Genomic DNA, 17,184 nt, shown 5'->3' on the forward strand with positions numbered 1-17,184 from the left:
TGATGGGGAGCAGTGTCTGCCAGCACTAGGGCTCCGGGAGGGTTTGGACGCGTGACTCAGATTTTCCACCAGCCCAGCTCCTCCTCTGGCTCCAGTGGGATTTTGTCCTGCTCCGTCCTCCCCGTCCCCGTTGCCTGCACGGGCTCTCCCCTGTCGCTCTTTTTCTGGTGTTTTCTGCCCCTTTGTGAAGCCCCTGGTCAAAGGCTTCAGCATCGTAAGGTTTAGGTGGAGATTAGGAAAAATTTTTTCCCTGAAAGGGTTCTCAGCCATTGGAATGGGCTGCCCAGGGAGGTGGTTGAGGCCCCATCCCTGGAGGTGTTCAAAAGACGGGTTGATGTAGTGCTGGGAGGTATGGTTTAGTGATGGTGGTGCTTCTTGTTTGTTGTGTGGGTGTTTATTTTTGTCAAAATTAGGTTGACGGTTGGACAAGATGATCTTTAAGGTCCCTTCCAACCTAGAAGATTCTGTGATTCAGGAGGACGGTGCATAACTTTGAACTCAGGGGAAAAAAGGGCAGGCCACTCAGGAAGATGGATTAAAAAGGTGTTCAAAAGACGGGTTGACATGGTCCTCAGGAATATGATTTAGTGGTGTGTGTGGGTTTTTTTGTTGGTTTGTTTTGTTGGGTTTTTTTATTTCTTATTTATTTTTTTTGTTAGAGTTAGGTTGATGGTTGAACTAGATGATCTTTAAGGTCCCTTCCAACCTCGACGATTCTATGATTCTATGAATGTTAGAAACAAAACTGTTGGAAGACTGAACACCTGGAGGGTTTCAAAAGACAGACAATAGAAGGTCTTGGAGGTCTTCAAGAAGAAACTTGGAGCATTTTCCTGTTTCCTACAAATAATACCTGCCAACTCCTGGGGGACACAGCAAAGCGCTCCTCTGCTTCCCCGGGACTTTGTAAATACTTTCCCAACCAAAGGCAGTTTTATCAATCTGCTCAGCTCTAGGATTGCACAAGTTGGATGGAAGTTCTTCCCCCTCGGATGGGGTGGAGAGCAGAGAGGGAGACATTGTGCTAGGAAATGAACCCTGGGTGGAAGCTCTCCGTTAATGCTTCTTAATGAACTGCTGCTGCCCAGCTCAGGGCTCGGGCCAGGAGCGTAAGAGTAGGTGCATTATTATTACTGTTCTGATTATGGCACATAATTTTTGCTGTTCTCATTTACAAATTTAATGGTTGGTTAATAATGTCTGATTTGGGAATATAGTATAGCCTATCAACCAGGGGTGGTAATAATGGCATTAATTGGGGGTAATTGAGGTTGTTGCTACGATCTCGTTTGCTCTTGGGTTTGTAATTGAGAATGACTTATCTTAATATATGATAAGGGGGGGTAAAAAAATGATTGCTCTGGGAAGGCTGGGCACCTGGAAGGAAGAAGGGATGTGTCACTGTCACCGTGTTTATATGGTGCACAAGTATAGCATGTGTGTCAGGTCTGGTGTGTCTGCCTTTGTGTTTTGTGTCAATAAGAGGGTGTGCTGGGGCTTGGGGCTGCCCGTGTCTCTCTCTGCGAGGCTGGGAGCATGACATTGTCCCAGACACCAGTGACCCATCACCAAGCCCTTACTGGGGGAGATGGAAATGGGAGACAGAGGGGGCTGCTGCCTCTTGAACCCCGCAGAAGAAAGAGACCCGGCGTTTCATCTTCTGTCAACGTTTGCCCGTAACTACTGTTAACGTTAATTATGGAGATAGTTCTGTGAATACCCTGTTAGCCCTGATTAGAGTTAATGGAAGAGATGTGTGGATGTTAACAGGACAAGAGACAGCCAAGCTTCCATTTCTAAGGTTAAATATTCAGTAGCTCCCTCTTTCTTAGACATCTCCAACATCCTATAATCATGCAGTCGGACTTGTGCAAAAGCAGAACAGTTTCTCCTGCCCTTTTTTTTTTTTTCCTTTTTTTTCCCTCCACTTACGGCCTCCTCACATTATTTTTACTTAAATTAAAGAGCAAACAGCAATATGGCAGTGACCCCAGTTACCTTTGCTAATGTAATTGTGCTACCTCTCCTCTATTCATAGCGCAGCTCAGGATAAGGCTTTATTAGCAAACCATTTGCTGTCCCTTTTACTGTCCTTTTAATGAAGGCTGGCAGAGTCACTTAAGAGGAGCTGGAAGGACTTGGCTTTGTTCTGAACAGGGACCTTTGTGATAAAGAGCTCAGAGCTCTTGAGCAGGTCGTGTAATATCCGAGGTCTGTAAAGTTCCTGTCACTGTGCTATTGTCTGAGGCTGTTAAAGACAAAAAAAAAAAAAAAAAAGACCTTCCTCTTTGCTTGCACTCATCAGTAATTTGAAAACCAGCTTCGCTGAAGAATTGAGAACTTGCAGGTTGTCTTGTCACCCTGCTGTGCTGTATGGTGGCATGTCCCTGCTGCTAACCCCTGCCCAGCCGGGCAGTGTCCTCAAGTGAAGTGCCTTTTCAGGACTGACTTGGAACCTACGTGTGATGATCTCAGATGGCGTATTGGGCAAAAAAGTGCTTTTTTTTTTAGCCCTGAGGATGATCTGTTACATAGTTATGGGGCTTCCTGTTCACCTGATCGTCTCTCATTACTGTGCGAGTCCATCTTGGGGCCCCTTTGAACCCCACTTCATCACGACCTTGTGCTTCCAACCTGTAGCTCCTGGGTGATTACTGGCTGGAGCCACGGGAGCAGTGGTGGCTTTCCAGCCACTGGTGGCTTTCTCCTTGTTTCCTTGAACCAATTCTAAGCATAAGGACATCTGTGCTTGGCTGGGGTCTGGCATGTCCCCGTTTGCGGGAGCTGCCCCACAGCCCCTTCAGGACTTGGTCCATGCTCCTGGAGAACAAGCAGAAGGAAGGTTGGTGGGTTTGGATTTAACCATTCCTGAGTTTGTTCTCCTGATGTCTCTATCTGGTTTTCCAATGGCATCATTGCAAGGGCCTGTTTTATTTCGTGGTGGTGACAGATCTGTTCAGTTTTGCGATTAATTCCTCGTTCTTGATTTAATACATGAAGTAATGCTTTCACAGGTCAGATCTAGGTGGGCTTTTTTCCTTCATCCTCTCCTCCCCCTGTGTTTTCGTTCATGGCTGTGCAAAGCTTCATGTGCCCTTATTTAAACTGGTGGGCCAGAAAGGCTTTGGATGGTATTTTGCTCAGTGATTTGGAGTAAGCTGTGTTGGTTTGAGAGCTCTTGATGGACTTTGCAGTGGACAGATGGTGAGAACCCTTGCTCTACGTAATGCAGAGTTGCTAATTTAGCTCTTGCCCACATAGTGAAATGGGAAAATCCCCTACTTGCTCCAGTTTATGGGGAAGAGCATTTTTTTTTCTGGTGTATCTACGTTTAGATCTCTCTGCCAAAAAGGATAGATACATCATCTTGAAAAGGGAAAAAGCCCCCGCCTTATAAAGTTTCTATTAAATTGCTGGCTGAGCCTTCAGCTACAGTAGGAAGGAAACTAGTGCTGTAAAGGGGACGTAGTCATGACATAACATTTTATTTCAGTGAGGAAAAAGCTTGGAGCAGAAGCTGCCACCGTGGCGAGGCCGTGGGCTGGTGGTGTGGGTGGGAAAACGAAACACGGGTCTGGGGTGAGGAGAATGTCAAACTCCTCTCCCTGGGGCTCAGCACCCTCTGCCCCCGCCAAATTACTTCGTTTTTATAAGCTGGGCTGTAAAACGGAGGTCTCCAAGCTCAGGTGATAACCCCAGGTGGTCGCCGCAAATAAATAAACTAAATAAATCCTGCATTTTCTGTCCTTAAAATAAACGGAAGGTGCGCGAAGTAAATTCCTCCCTATCCTGCCTACAACTCATTTAAATGTATCATGCTTCTTCGAGCAGATATTCAAAGTCTTCAACCAAACCCTTGCACAGCAGTGCCTTAATTAAAATCGGTTTGTTCAGTAGGTTAATTGCTTATACCATGTTCCACCAGCGTAGTCATTTTTTTTCCTGTTAAATATGGCTGAATGAGATCTGATGTTTAAAAAAAGCATTCAGTCCTAAAATGGATTTATTTTTTTCTTTTAATCCCTAAACCAAACAGTAGTCCAGTTGAAGGCACTAATTTCAGAATCACTGAGCCTGTAGTAAAGAATTAAAGAGCAAGAAAGTCATTATTCTGGGTGTTTGGTATAGGCTTAGCAGTATTAAGTTGATTTACAGAAATGAATCCCCCCAGTCAGTACTGATGGATTCTATAGTTATCTGGTCACCTCTGACTCGCCTTCTTTACCAGAAGGATATCCTGGCTATTACCCCAAAATGCTTTAGAGTCACCTAATTCATTTGTAATCTTCCCAGGATGGCAGGGAAAGCAGCAGATAAGTAGGAGCTGAGAAACCTGAGCGGTTTTGCCCTGGGATAATGGAAAGATAATGTATTGTAGGAGAAGATGTCAGCTCACCCAAAAAATGAATTTCAGGAGCTGGTCCCAGCCTAAACCTGGGCTGCATTGGCTGTTTTAAAAAAATACTTTGGGGAAAAAATACATGTGGTTGTATTTTTTTTTTTGTAGCTGAAAGGCAACATCGCTTTCAAATTTCATGCTGGTCAAGAAGAGAGATACAGCCAAGTTAGGGGGGATATAGTGAACTTTAGCCACTGAAATTGCACTCGGAATTCAGCCCGGTCCTATTTGATGGGGGGGTTAGTCCTGTGGAGTCCTGCCCCACACAAGGAGATCAGATTTTAGCAGTATGCTCTGTCTGTTGTCCTCTCTAAAAAGGTTGCCTAGACTTTGGAAAAATAGGAATTGCCAGATCAGGTCAGACTGTCTTTTTCCTTTTTTTTTTTTTTTTTTTGTGTGTGGAAGCAGCCCAGCTACAAATTAGGGTTTTATACCCCAGTTTTAATAGGGCTTTATATAGGGTTTTAGGGTTAAAAGGGAGTTTATACCCTATATTTTAAGGCTGTGCAAGCTGCCTTACGGGGGGGGGGGGGTGTTTCCAGATCATGTCTTTGGCATTCACTGGGATATTTGGAATTATTCAGCCTGCCCTGATTTGAATGAGAAGAAGTTTAATGTCATCAGTTTTAACTCCTGACTTCCAGAAGGGGTGATATCGGGGAAGACCAGGTAAAAGAAGAAGTCATCATCCCCATGAATGTACTCCTCCAGAGTATTTCCGTGGTTAAATTTGCTGGTTTGGTTTTGAAAAAGCCCTGATGAGACCCTGTCAGTGATGCCAATTCTTAGGGGTACGTGTGATTGATGGTGCTTCAGGTTTTGCCCCGGGCTGTTCCCAGCCTTCCACTGCTGCCCTTATGTGTTATTTAGATGACAATAGAGCTGGAATATTTAGACAACAATAGAGCTAGAAAGGTGCTGGCCCTGGACCACTTCTCAACAAGAGATAAAATCCTTTCCTCCCCCCCCTCTCCCAAAGCTCAGAAACCTTGAAACAAAGCCTGCCTGGGGAGAGACTCTGCCACTGGATTAAATATCCCTGCTGAGAAATGGTTTCTTACAATTATAGCCTTCCTAATAAGCACGGTGGGTAGTATCAACACAAAGCTTATCTGTATTCCATGGTTTGACCTGCTTTAACCCCAGCCCAGGCACCAGGAGGTGGGGAAAATCTCTGCTCCAGACAAAGGTCTTGTCTTTCCAGTCGAAGCAGGGAGCTGTGTGTTCTGAAGGAGGGGTGGCTTTCCCAGAGGAGACCTTCTTCTCCATGTGGGTGACAGTCACCCCCTTGAAGCTCTCTTGGAAGCCCATGCATCTGTGTCATGCAAGGTACCATCTTCGTGTGTGGAAAATGAAGTCTCTCCGTTTAAGACTGCTGGTGGATGCACTGTGCTTAGGGATTAAGGGTATTTCAGAAATATGTTGTTCCTGATGTTCTCTTCATTAAGAGGGGAAAAAAAAAGAAGGCATGCTCTTTTAACTTTTAGCTAACATGAAACGTTTGACACAGATTCAAACCTTAATGAAGCCTAGATCCAGGGTTTCGCTAGGTCTTTGCGTCCTTGAAAATTTTTTTCTGTTTTTTTCTCCGTCCTCCTCTGAAAAAGTTTTGAGTCCGTCAGCAATATATAAGTGTGATTTCGATCAGCTTCTGAGCAGTGAAGTGGTAAAGAGATCCCTGTAGGGTTACAGAATCACAGAATGCTATGAGGTTGGAAGGGACCTCTGGAGATCATCTAGTCCAACCCCCTGCCAGAGCAGGGCCACCCAGAGCAGGTCCCACAGGAACGTGTCCAGGTGGGGTTTGAATGTCTCCAGAGAAGGAGACTCCACCACCTCCCTGGGCAGCCTCTGCCAGGGCTCTGCCAAAAACCATGCACTGCCCATCCCTCAGTTAGGAAGCTGGAGTCTCACAGGTGGAAGAAAAGGAGGGCAGGGGGAGATATTCTTTCTGGCCTTATGTTTCCCTTCAACTAGGCGTGGGGACCTTCAGAGAGGACTTTCTCTTGCATTGGGCACAATGATCAGGAGGTGATTAATCTGCTATACTGGCAGTTGGAACTTTAACTTTTTACATGCTGGAGAAAAAGGCAAAGGCTTGTTTATTTGATTTTTCAAAAGGGTTTACAGAATGATATGGGGTTGGAAGGGACCTCTGGAGATCATCTAGTCCAGCCCTCCTGCCAGAGCAGGTCCACCCAGAGCAGGTCCCACAGGAATGTGTCCAGGTGGGGTTTGAATGTCTCCAGAGAAGGAGACTCCACCACCTCCCTGGGCAGCCTCTTCCAGGGCTCTGCCACCCTTAAAGGGAAGAAGTTCCTCCTCATGTTTAGGTGGAACTTCTTATGTTCAAGTTTGTGCCTATTTCCTCTTGTCCTGTCACTGGGCACCACTGAAAAAAGCCTGGCCCCATCCTCCTGACACCCACCCTTGAAGTATTTATGGGTGTTGATCAGATCCTCCCTCAGCCTTCTCTTCTCCAGACTAAACAGACCCAAGTCCCTCAGCCTCTCCTCGTTAAGGGAGATGCTCCAGGCCCCTCATCATCTCTGTAGCCCTCTGCTGTCCCCTCTCCAGCAGTTCCCTGTTGTTCCTGAACCTGGGAGCCCAGAACTGGACACAGGGGTTACTTGGTTCCCCCTCCCCTCATGTGGAAGGATGAGGTTATTGCTCGGGGAATATTACAAAAGGTGAAGGAAATTAGTTTCCCCATATTTCCACCTCAGAAGAGTAATGGTATGGCCTCCTCAAGACTCTCCAGCATCCATACACCTTACTGCCTAGTTTTCCTGGGGTGGGAAAGGGATGCCTCCGACCCCGAGAGCCCCCTCAGCAGGCATGGAGAGATGCTGGGTGATCTCGTGCCATGCTCTTGGACCACGGTGGCTACAGCAGGGTGGCCACCAAGCTGTCTTCTCGTTCAGGAGAGGCGCTCTCCGCTTCGCTTCATAAACACAGCCAGGCCATCAGCGGAGAAGGTTTTAATGAGGCACCTTCTATTTCTTAATTCCTGGAAGTGCCGGAGTGTGCTTGGTCCAGCCTTGGCAGGGGCTGGACTCCCTGAGAACCATGCTGGGAGAGGTGGACGTGTTGCCATGGTGCTTGGGAGATGTCTCCAAACCCCACCGCTCCGGCAGCTGAGCCGGCTCCCAGCAGCACCTCCTAATTGCGGCTGTGCAGCAAACAAAACAAATAACTCTGGAGATTTCCATAAAGGCTATAATCAAAGGAGCATCCCTTGCTTTTTAATATTGTGCTGAATGGGTTCATTTGTAAGCTTATTACGACTTCAGAGAGAGAAGCTATTAGGGGCCGTCATTAGCTGCCTGCGCGAATAGCAAGGAAAAACCCAGGCACGTTCCAGAATAACCCCCTTTTTAAGCGTCTGCACTTTCAGATGCATTAACAATAACCAGTCTTTCATGTTTCCTTTGCCACCAGTAAGGAGAAAGGGGGAGGGCGAACTGGGTGCTTTCCAAAATAAGTTAGAGGGAGAGAAAAACGAGGTGTTAGGAGAGCAGCAAATTCAGCGGCGGGACATGGTGTGGCTGGATGTGGTGTCTGCTCTCCGTGGGGAAAGCCAAAAAAGCAGCTGGGAGCCAGCCCATGAGTCTTGGCTCGTATCTCACCTTGTCCCTCTGCTCCTGTCATCTACGTATGAATTGTGTGGAGATGGTCTTTTGTCTGCCTGGAACCTGGTGGTTGCTGGAGCTCCGTAGGTGGTACCTCTTCCAAAGAAACACACGGGCCAAGATGATGGGATTTATTAACTCCCATTTTATTTTCCTGCAGAACATCTGAAGCTCTGTTGTGGGGCTGTGGCCACCGTTCTCTCCCTGCTCCTACTGACTCTTGTTTTTTTTTTAAAATCAGAGATATCTGAAGCAAAAGAGGTTGGACGGTCGAGGGCTCCATACCTTCATGGGGACAGGTGTGGTTGAGATCAGTCACATTTACCTTTCAAACCCCATTAGCTGCTGTTTTGTGTCTTAGAGTAAGTTAAAGGTGCTTATTACAGTGAAAGTCACTTTAGATTTGCACGTGGAATATATGAGAGACTGCATCCAGTTCTGGGCTTCCCAGTTCAAGAGAGACAGGGAACTACTGGAGAGAGTCAGCGTAGGGAAACAAAGATGAAGGAGGGACTGGAGCATCTACTTCATGAGGAAAGGCTGAGAGAGCTGGGGCTCTTGAGCCTGGAGAAGAGAAGGCTGAGGGGAGACCTTATCAACGCCTACAAGTATCTCAAGGGAGGGTTGAAGGAGGAGGGAGCCAGACTCTTTTCAGTGGTTCCCACCGAGAGGACGAGGGGCAACGGGCACAAGCTGGACCATGGGAAGTTCCACTCAAATATGAGGAAAAACTTCTTTCCGGTGAGGGTGGCAGAGCCCTGGAAGAGGCTGCCCAGGGAGGGTGTGGAGTCCCCTTCTCTGGAGATCTTCAAGCCCCACCTGGATGCTCCTGAGTGATGTGCTCTGGGCAACCCTGCTTTGGCAGGGGAGTTGGACTGGATGGTCTCTAGAAGGTCCCTTCCAACTGACAATTCTGTGTGTCAGTTTGGCTGTCAGTGGGGTAACTTAGACTTCATGTCTGCCTCTCTTCCCCAGGTCGTTTCTCACGACCTTTGCTGCATTCAAGTTTCCTGGGCATATCACACCTATGGCTGGTGGAAAGTATTGATTCCCTAAATAAATAAATTGCTCTGAATTGTGAGCTCTGTGGGATAAAGAATTTCACTGAATTTCACTGAATTTCACTGAATTTCTAGAGTTGGAAGGGACCATAGAGATCATCTAGTCCAACTCCCCTGCTGAAGCAGGATTGCCTAGAGCTAGTGCATGTTACTCAGGACTGCATCCAGGCGGGTCTTGAAAATCTCCAAAGAAGGGGACTCCACACCCTCCCTGGGCAGCCTGTTCCAGGGCTCTGTCACCCTCACCGTGAAGAAGTTTCTCCTCATATTTGAGTGGAACCTCTTATGTTCCAACTTGTGCCCGTTGCCCCTCGTCCTCTCGGTGGGAACCACTGAAAAGAGTCTGGCTCCCTCCTCCTTCAACCCTCCCTTGAGATACTTGTAGGCGTTGATAAGGTCTCCCCTCAGCCTTCTCTTCTCCAGACTAAAGAGTCCCAGCTCTCTCAGTCTCTCCTCATAAGGGAGATGCTCCAATCCCTGAATCATCTTTGTAGCCCTACGCTGGACTCTTTCTAGTAGTTCCCTGTCCCTCTTGAACTGGGGAGCCCAGAACTGGACACAGTACTCCAGTTGTGGCCTCACCAGTGCAGAGTAGAGGGGGAGAATGACTTCCCTTGACCTGCTGGCTACACTCTATTTCCTATTGTGTTTAGAATCCATGGCACTTTGGGATGTATTATTATTCCTCTTGTTAAAAACATTTAAAAGATGACCAGAATCAGATAAATAATGCCACTTCTCAGATTTCCAGCAATATTATTTTCTGATTTATTTAGTATTACTGAGATCCCTTGTTTAAGATCTGCTTTTCTTACAGGATGTTTTTCCTAACCTTTCCTTTTCTAAACCTGACTAAATTGACTGTTTTGGTTTTGCATCTTTGTAGGCAGTTAGCTTGAACAAAGAGAGTTTATTTTTCTATTATTTTTTGATGTGTGTATAAAATAGTTAATGCATTCAAACTTCTGTTTGGGATTTCTTTCTTAAAAGCAATTAAGATTATTAGTTCCCTGATTAAATGGTGTTAAAGGGTGGGTTTCTTTTCCCCCACCTCCTCCTTATGAAAAAGCACTGAGAACAGCAGCAACAACAACAAAAAAAAGAAGTTAACCTACTGATCCAGAGCTTCATTCTGCATTAAAAGAGTTGATAAAAGAAGGGGTTTCAAATTCCCTCACCCACGGGCCCTGCGCTGCTGCTCTGGGGCTGCTTTTTCTTGCCAAGGAGAGATCATCATCTTTTTGATAGGACAAGACAATTTTTCAGGAGAACTCTGAAAAATCTTGTACGTTTTTATTGCAATTCATGGGCAATATTCACTTCAACATCAAGTACCAATCCCTTCATCCCCCAGCCTGGTGTTGGTACTGGGGGTTGTGCCAACCCAAGTGCAGGAGCCTGCAGTTGGTCTTGTTGAACCTCATGAGGTTCACACGGGCCCACTTCTTGAGCATCTCCAGGTCTCTCTGGATGGCACCCTGTCCCTCAGGTGTGTCAACCACACCACTTAGCTTTGAAGATTACACCAAAAGTGTTTACAATGAGGGTGGTGAAACACTGGCCCAGGTTGGCCAGAGGGATTGTAGATGCCCCATCTCTGGAAACATTCAAGGTCAGGTTGGACGGGGCTCTGAGCAACCTGATTTAGTTGAAGATGGCCCTGCTCATGGCAGGGGGGTTGAACTAGGGTGACCTTTCAAGGTCCCATCCAATCCAAACTATTCTATGATTCTAAGACCCTGTGGCCCATAGTAATCCATTTTGATTGCTCCTTTACTTTAAAATAAATCATTTTCCTCCTCTGCGTTGTTTCCCTGAAGCCTGCAAAGTGTCAGGAAACTTCTTAAAATGTTGGAAGTGGTGGTCTGAGGAGGACAAGGTTGCCACGGCAACTGCCCTGTGTTTTTTGAGATGTATTCCTGCATCTTTCCAAGCAAATCAGGAGTGCCACGAACCGTTTGTTGCAAAGAAAACAAGGCGATAGAAAAAGAGAAGAGAAAAAAGCACCGAGGAGTCAGTTGTTGTGAAGGTGAGATGCGATTAGCTTTTTCACAGGTTTGGGACTGGTGAACAGAGGGGTTGTCCTGCAGGTCAGGAGGTCGAGCACATCCATTCCCCTTCTAGTCTTGGGCTTTTGAATCTGCTGAAGGGAATTAATGCTGTTATGTTATCAGTGCACATAATCTTTGGGTCATTGAGAACTGTCTTTGAGAAAGACAGACAGTCAGTGCCATATGGTTCCATTCTGCTGCAGTTAATGCAAGGGAAAATATACCTGTGAGTTATCTGAGGGCTTATTTTTTTAAGGAAGAGAAATTAAAAGAGTTGCAGGCCATCAGATGTGTGGGTTCTGGATGCAGGGTCTTCTGGGACTGTTCAGTATGAGGAAGAGGAGGCTGAGGGGAGACCTCATCACTCTCTACAACTACTTGAAAGGACGCTGTAGAGAGGTTGGTGCTGGTCTCTTCTCACAGGTAATTAACAATAGAACGAGAGGGAATGGCTTCAAGCTCCAACAGGGGAGGTTTAGACTGAACATTAGGAAGGAATTTTTCACAGAGAGAGTGGTCGGGCATTGGAACAGGCTGCCCAGGGAGGGGGTGGAGTCACCATCCCTGGCTGTGTTTAAGGGACGTTTAGATGGGGTACTGAGGGACATGGTGTAGGGGAGGACTTTGTAGAGTAGGGTTGATGGTTGGACTCAATGATCCCAAGGGTCTCTTCCAACCTGAATGACTCTATGATTCTTTGCTGAGCCGGCCGATGGCTGTGGGTGAGAAGAAGTGTCAGACGTGATTGCCTGTCAAACTTTATATGAAGCTTTTAGAGGTTGGGTCCAGCCCTTTTTTTTCCCTCCTGTGAGTGGCTAAGGTGCTGTTAGACACAGATTTTTGGTGGCAGGAACGTGTCCCTGTTAAAAGCAGACAGACCAGAGGGAGGAAGGGATGTGGCATCCTCGGTTCTCCCGACCGCTCTGGTTGGGTGGGAAGCTCAGGGTCGTTTCAGCAGGTTCATTTGAACGCCATTCCAAGCTTCATATGATTTTAGTGTTACAAAAGCCAATCGGGTTATTGTTTTAAGGTGTAAGATGCCCCTGAGGGCTTTGCTCACTCAACTGTAGGGGGGAATTAAATGCTCTCAGGCGGCGCAACAGCCTCATTCTCTCCCGGTGTCGCAAGGCAAGGCAGTCATTGCTGGTAAATGGGCTCCATATTACAGTGACATTAGCATTTTAATGCAACTAAAGAGGAGGTAGATTGACTGTAATTCAGTATCTGGTTGCATGGTCCCCTCATCCCTGCTCCACAGGGGCAGCTCATGGTTATGCTGCGCTTTGGAGCTCGTCTAATTGGATTTGTCCTCCCCGTCATGGCAGCGACTCTGCTCTGCAAGCACTACCAAATTCCGGTGCAATTAGGTATTTATGTGGGAGCAATAGTTACAGGCTAATGCGTGGGGCCGACAGCTCGTGCCAAGCTCCAGTTCAGCAGCAGCAAATGTTGTACTTTATTTATATTTTTTTCCCCGAAGCCATTGGAAGGGAGTGATCTCAATCTGATCCCGCTCCCACAGAAGATGTTTTCTCCTCACCCTTCACCATAAAAGCACTGACCCATTGCAGAGATGAGGCAGGATGTGAATTCTGCCTTCAGCTTCTCCTTTGGCTCGGCGTGCCAAAGTTTGGCTGCCACGTGCTTTGGTTTCTCTAGATCCTGCAAATGTGGTGAGCGAAGGGGACCGGCAGTAGCTGGAGGCACTCGTGAAGCAGGACACCCATAAACCATTCAGCTGATGGCCAGGAAACTGGATTTTTCTCCCAGCGATAGGCCTTGCTTCACCATCTTGCCCCCTCCATTCATTTCTCATTTCATGATACCTTCCTCTTTTTGCCCCTTCCCTCTTTGCTCTGGCTCACCGACTGTCCTTCTGGCCGAGTGAGCCCAGCAGAAGACATGACTTCAGCTGTTTTTCCTTCATCAAAGCCTTCTCCTCCCAAATTGCTGCTCTGAAAGCAGCAGATGGGCCAAAAAGAGCAAGGAGACACAAGGCAGTGGCTGGAAGTTGGGGGAGAAGGTGTCCAAGGCAGATGCTCACCCAACTGAGGGACCACAGCTCACACCCAGACGAGGAGCCATGGTCCCAGCCCTTACTCCAACTTCCACCCTGTTTTCCCCGGCAACTGTAATTAAAGGCATCATCAGCTTGCTCCAGCCACAATCAGGCATGATGGTTTTGCACTTTCTGCAGTTCTCCCTAATGAGCAAACCGTAGCTCTGAACCAGAGAGAGCCTGTCTGGCAGGGACTCCCTCCCCTTTGGTGCCACGGGGTGGGATGGAGCATCGCTGCCGTTTGCCACCAAACCCACTCTTTCATCCCTCCCGACACAGCACCTGCTGGTACCTACTGAAGCATTTAAGCTCTTCCTCTCTGTGGTGCTGTAATTTCTTTAAAATATTGTGACTTAAGAGGAATAATAAAAAAAAATAATAAAATTCCTCTCCCACGCAGACCTTTGAGGGCTTGTAGAGATGTAATTATGTGCACACGCAGTAGGAGCAGGAATCCCATCATTCTGGTTATTTTCCTAATGGTGGGTTTATATAGCAGAGTGTCATCTCTGCTTTGAAGTCAGAGCGATCTTCTCCTGGCAGCAGCTATCCCAGGCTGGTGGCATCACAGGGTAGGACAATGAAGAAATTGTCTCCCTATTGCGCACGTAAAACACAGGGTGAAGTGTCCCCACCCACGAAAGAAAAAGATAAAAAGGGTAAGGATGGAGACCGGGCTCTGGCTGTCAAAAAGGGGCTCTCTGCTGTGGGGTAGTGACACAAGTTCTCTTGCACTAGCTGTAGACTCCCCAAGCCTCCAGATTTCCAAAGGGATAAGCCATCCCAGCTCATCATTCCCAAATGTAGGTCCGCAGTGACAGAGGAAGGGCGTTGAATGTGAGGGATTAATGCAAACCACAAAGTCTATGAATATTCATTATACGGTTTAACATTGTAATAGTTTCAGCCACCTTGAAAGTCTTTGTTTGCTTCCTGCCAGCGGCGAGCGGCAGAAATTTTACACCCAGAAGTCGTGACGGGAGGCAAATTTCTCAAATGTTTGTGACAACCTCATCAGACCTCATCACTCTCTACAACTACTTGAAAGGACACTGTAGAGAGGTTGGTGCTGGTCTCTTCTCCCAGATAATTAATGACAGAATGAGAGGGAACGGCTTCAAGCTCCAACAGGGTAGGTTTAGACTGAACATTAGGAAGGAATTTTTCACAGAAAGAGTGGTCGGGCATTGGAACAGGCTGCCCAGGGAGGGGGTGGAGTCACCATCCCTGGCTGTGTTTAAGGGCCGTTTAGATGTGGTACTGAGGGATATGGTGTAGGGGAGGACTTTGTAGAGTAGGGTAGATGAGCTAGATGATCCCAAGGGTCTCTTCCAACCTGAATGATTCTATGAGAAACCGATGTTAAATGCACCCCCCCTCCAGGAATCACGGTGAGGAGCTGGCAGCGAGAGCAGGGACAGACCCAGGTGACTTATCTGGTCCCTTGGGGAGAAGTGGTGGCTTCAGCAAAGCTGCTTCCCAGGCGGTGACGATGAGGCAGAAGGAGGGGAAATATTTTCCTCCGCGCGTCTCAGGCCATCGCTCCTAACGGCCGGGCTGGGCTTCCCAAAGAGCCATCCCATCTCCCTTCCTCTGCCTTTTCCATTTTCCTGCTAAATGGGCTGTGAAGTCACAGCAGATTAAAGTTTGTCTAAACCTCCTGTAAAATATTGAAGGTGCAGCTGGTATTAATCTAGTCCTCTTGCGGTGCGAGGTGCGCGTGGAAAGGGGCTATCGATGTTACCCCTGGTCTGTGGGCAGTTAAAACACCCCAAAGGTTGTTAAAGAGATTCTGAGGAACTGGGTCCCTCACTGGGTATTAAAAGCTCTTCATTAGTGCTAATGTACGCTGAATTAAGGTGTCAATTAGACCGAGCGTGTTCATCAGGATGGTGCGTTTTAATAAATTGTGTATTTAACGTGATTGTGTTTTATTGACTTCTACAGTAATTGCATATTTTTCTCTTTACAGGACAAGCTTGGCTGGAAAGAGATACATGGGACACACAGAGAATTAAAGGCTGGAATAGGCACTCTGCTTCAAGTCCCAGGATTTGTGAAGGTGAGTCTTGTTCAGGGCTCTTCCTTTCTCCATCCCGCGTCCTTCCTCCATGTCTCTGCCATGGCTGGTTCAGTGTGATGTGCAGGAGAGGGGGTTTACTGCAGAAATCACCTCCCTCCTCTCTGGCCTCCTAATTAAGCTGCCCCTAATCTCTGTTCTATCTAGACTGTGCGGAAATAATACCCGGAGAGGGTTTTCTGGAAGGCACCACCCATTAGATGTCTTAGGAGAACCCACCACTTTGGTTTAAAGGAGTTGGGTAGTGCTTTGCAGCTAGAGAAAGCAGAAATCCTCTTGGGAGAGGGGTACTCTGGGAAGGAAGGCGAGCACACCTCCATACCTGCAAGCTAAAGGGTGGGCTGCCATGTTGTTGGGGAGAGGACGTAGTGGAGCGTTGCCACGTTGTGGTGGTCCTTCACCACTGGTGCAGCTTAGAGCTTCAGGGACACTTTGAGTGACATCTCAGCTGGGACAGCCTCTTGAAATGGATGCACTGACTTGGAAGAGAATCTGCTCCACATCTTCTAATTCCTTTAAAGGCTCTCTGTTGGTGGTTCTGGAGAGCTTCAAAGGTGTCTTCTGATTTTACTTGTTTGCTTTCTGCGTGAAGATGAAAGTAGGTGTGAGTGAGCACCATTTGCTCCTCAAGACTTTAGCTAATATTTTGTAGGAGGTGCTGCAGAGCTGGTTCTTAGGTTTTAAAGTAAGCAAGGGATGAGTTCAGTGGACAAGGTCTTCATGCATGTTGATGGCAAAGAGATACCTACATGAAAAGAAGATATAATGGACAGTGCAATAGAAGTGACTGAAAAAGGGGTTTGCATAAGGGTTGGCCAAGGTGACCTCTAGATGTCTCTTCCAATCTCGGTTATTCTGTGGTTTCTATCAAGTATCTGAGACGAGGAGACTGTCTTGAGTGATCAGGCAAGTGCACAACGTCTGAATTTTATGTGGTAAAATAGAAATAGACTGCAGAGGTATGTTAGGGGTGAGGATTACATGGTTGGAATGGTGGGCAAGGAAAATGGTTCACGCACTTGTTTTCGGTAGAGGGTAAGAGTGGTGTGATATGGGAGATGAGAGAATTGAGGGTGGTAAAGATAAGGTGCTCCTGACAGTTCTGATAGACTGGCACATCCAAGGGATGCTCTTGCACCTTCCACGACAAGGTGACTTGGACACACTTCAGGCAGCTGTTTTGAAAAAATCTTTTCATGAGGAGGGTAGTCAAATGTTGGAAGAGGTTCCCAGGGAGAGTGGGGAATTTCAGGCCTTGGAGATACTAAAACTTAACTGGTGGGACCCTGAGCCACCTGCTCTTGACTTCGAAGTTGGGATCAACCTTTGGAGTTGGCCCAGATTGGAGGCAGTGGGTGTTTGTACTCAATGACATCCAGAGGTCCTACCCAGCCTAAGATGTTCAGTGACTTCATCCCCAAGGTAAAGGAAAAATCACAGTGGAACCGCAGGCTTTGGTCTGGTGTGAAAGGGATGTGGTAGCAAAGAGAACCTTGGAAGCAGTTTTTTGGGGGTGGGGTTGAGCAGCTGCCTTCAGATATGGCAGGTTCAAGGTAGCTGCAAGGCGTGCGAAAGCAGATGTCAGAAGGAAGGAAATAAATGGTGGCTGGAGAACAAAAAAAAATATGCATTGCCTTGAAAAACTAGACATTATTCCCAACTGATTACAGCAGCTGGGGTGCGTTTCCTGGCAGCACTGCTGGGGATTTTTAGCCTCCCCATCACTTAAAATTCATATTTGGAAGCGGGGAGAGATGTAGAATAATCTGCCTAAGAAAAAAGCTGAACGTTTATAGCTACTTTACAGACAAAACCAAACGCATCTCATATGTCTCACAGGTCTGAGATGGGACAAGGCAGGGAAGCATCTGTCAGCCACTGTCTTCTGCAGCTCTGGCTGTT

General features: G+C 47.1%; 1 long non-coding RNA gene across 2 annotated transcripts in view; it reads left to right on the forward strand.

Moving 5' to 3' along the window:
- The window catches only part of LOC106892747, a 127,601-nt gene that overhangs the window by 105,846 nt on the left and 4,571 nt on the right, over window positions 1-17,184 (forward strand). For both annotated transcript variants that reach the window (XR_001412933.1, XR_001412934.1), the window contains one exon: window positions 15,175-15,264. This is a non-coding gene — a long non-coding RNA (uncharacterized LOC106892747). The remainder of the gene's footprint in view (window positions 1-15,174; window positions 15,265-17,184) is intronic.

This window comes from Calidris pugnax, unplaced genomic scaffold (assembly GCF_001431845.1).
Source record: "Calidris pugnax isolate Ruff unplaced genomic scaffold, ASM143184v1 scaffold68, whole genome shotgun sequence".
Classification (NCBI taxonomy): domain Eukaryota; kingdom Metazoa; phylum Chordata; class Aves; order Charadriiformes; family Scolopacidae; genus Calidris; species Calidris pugnax.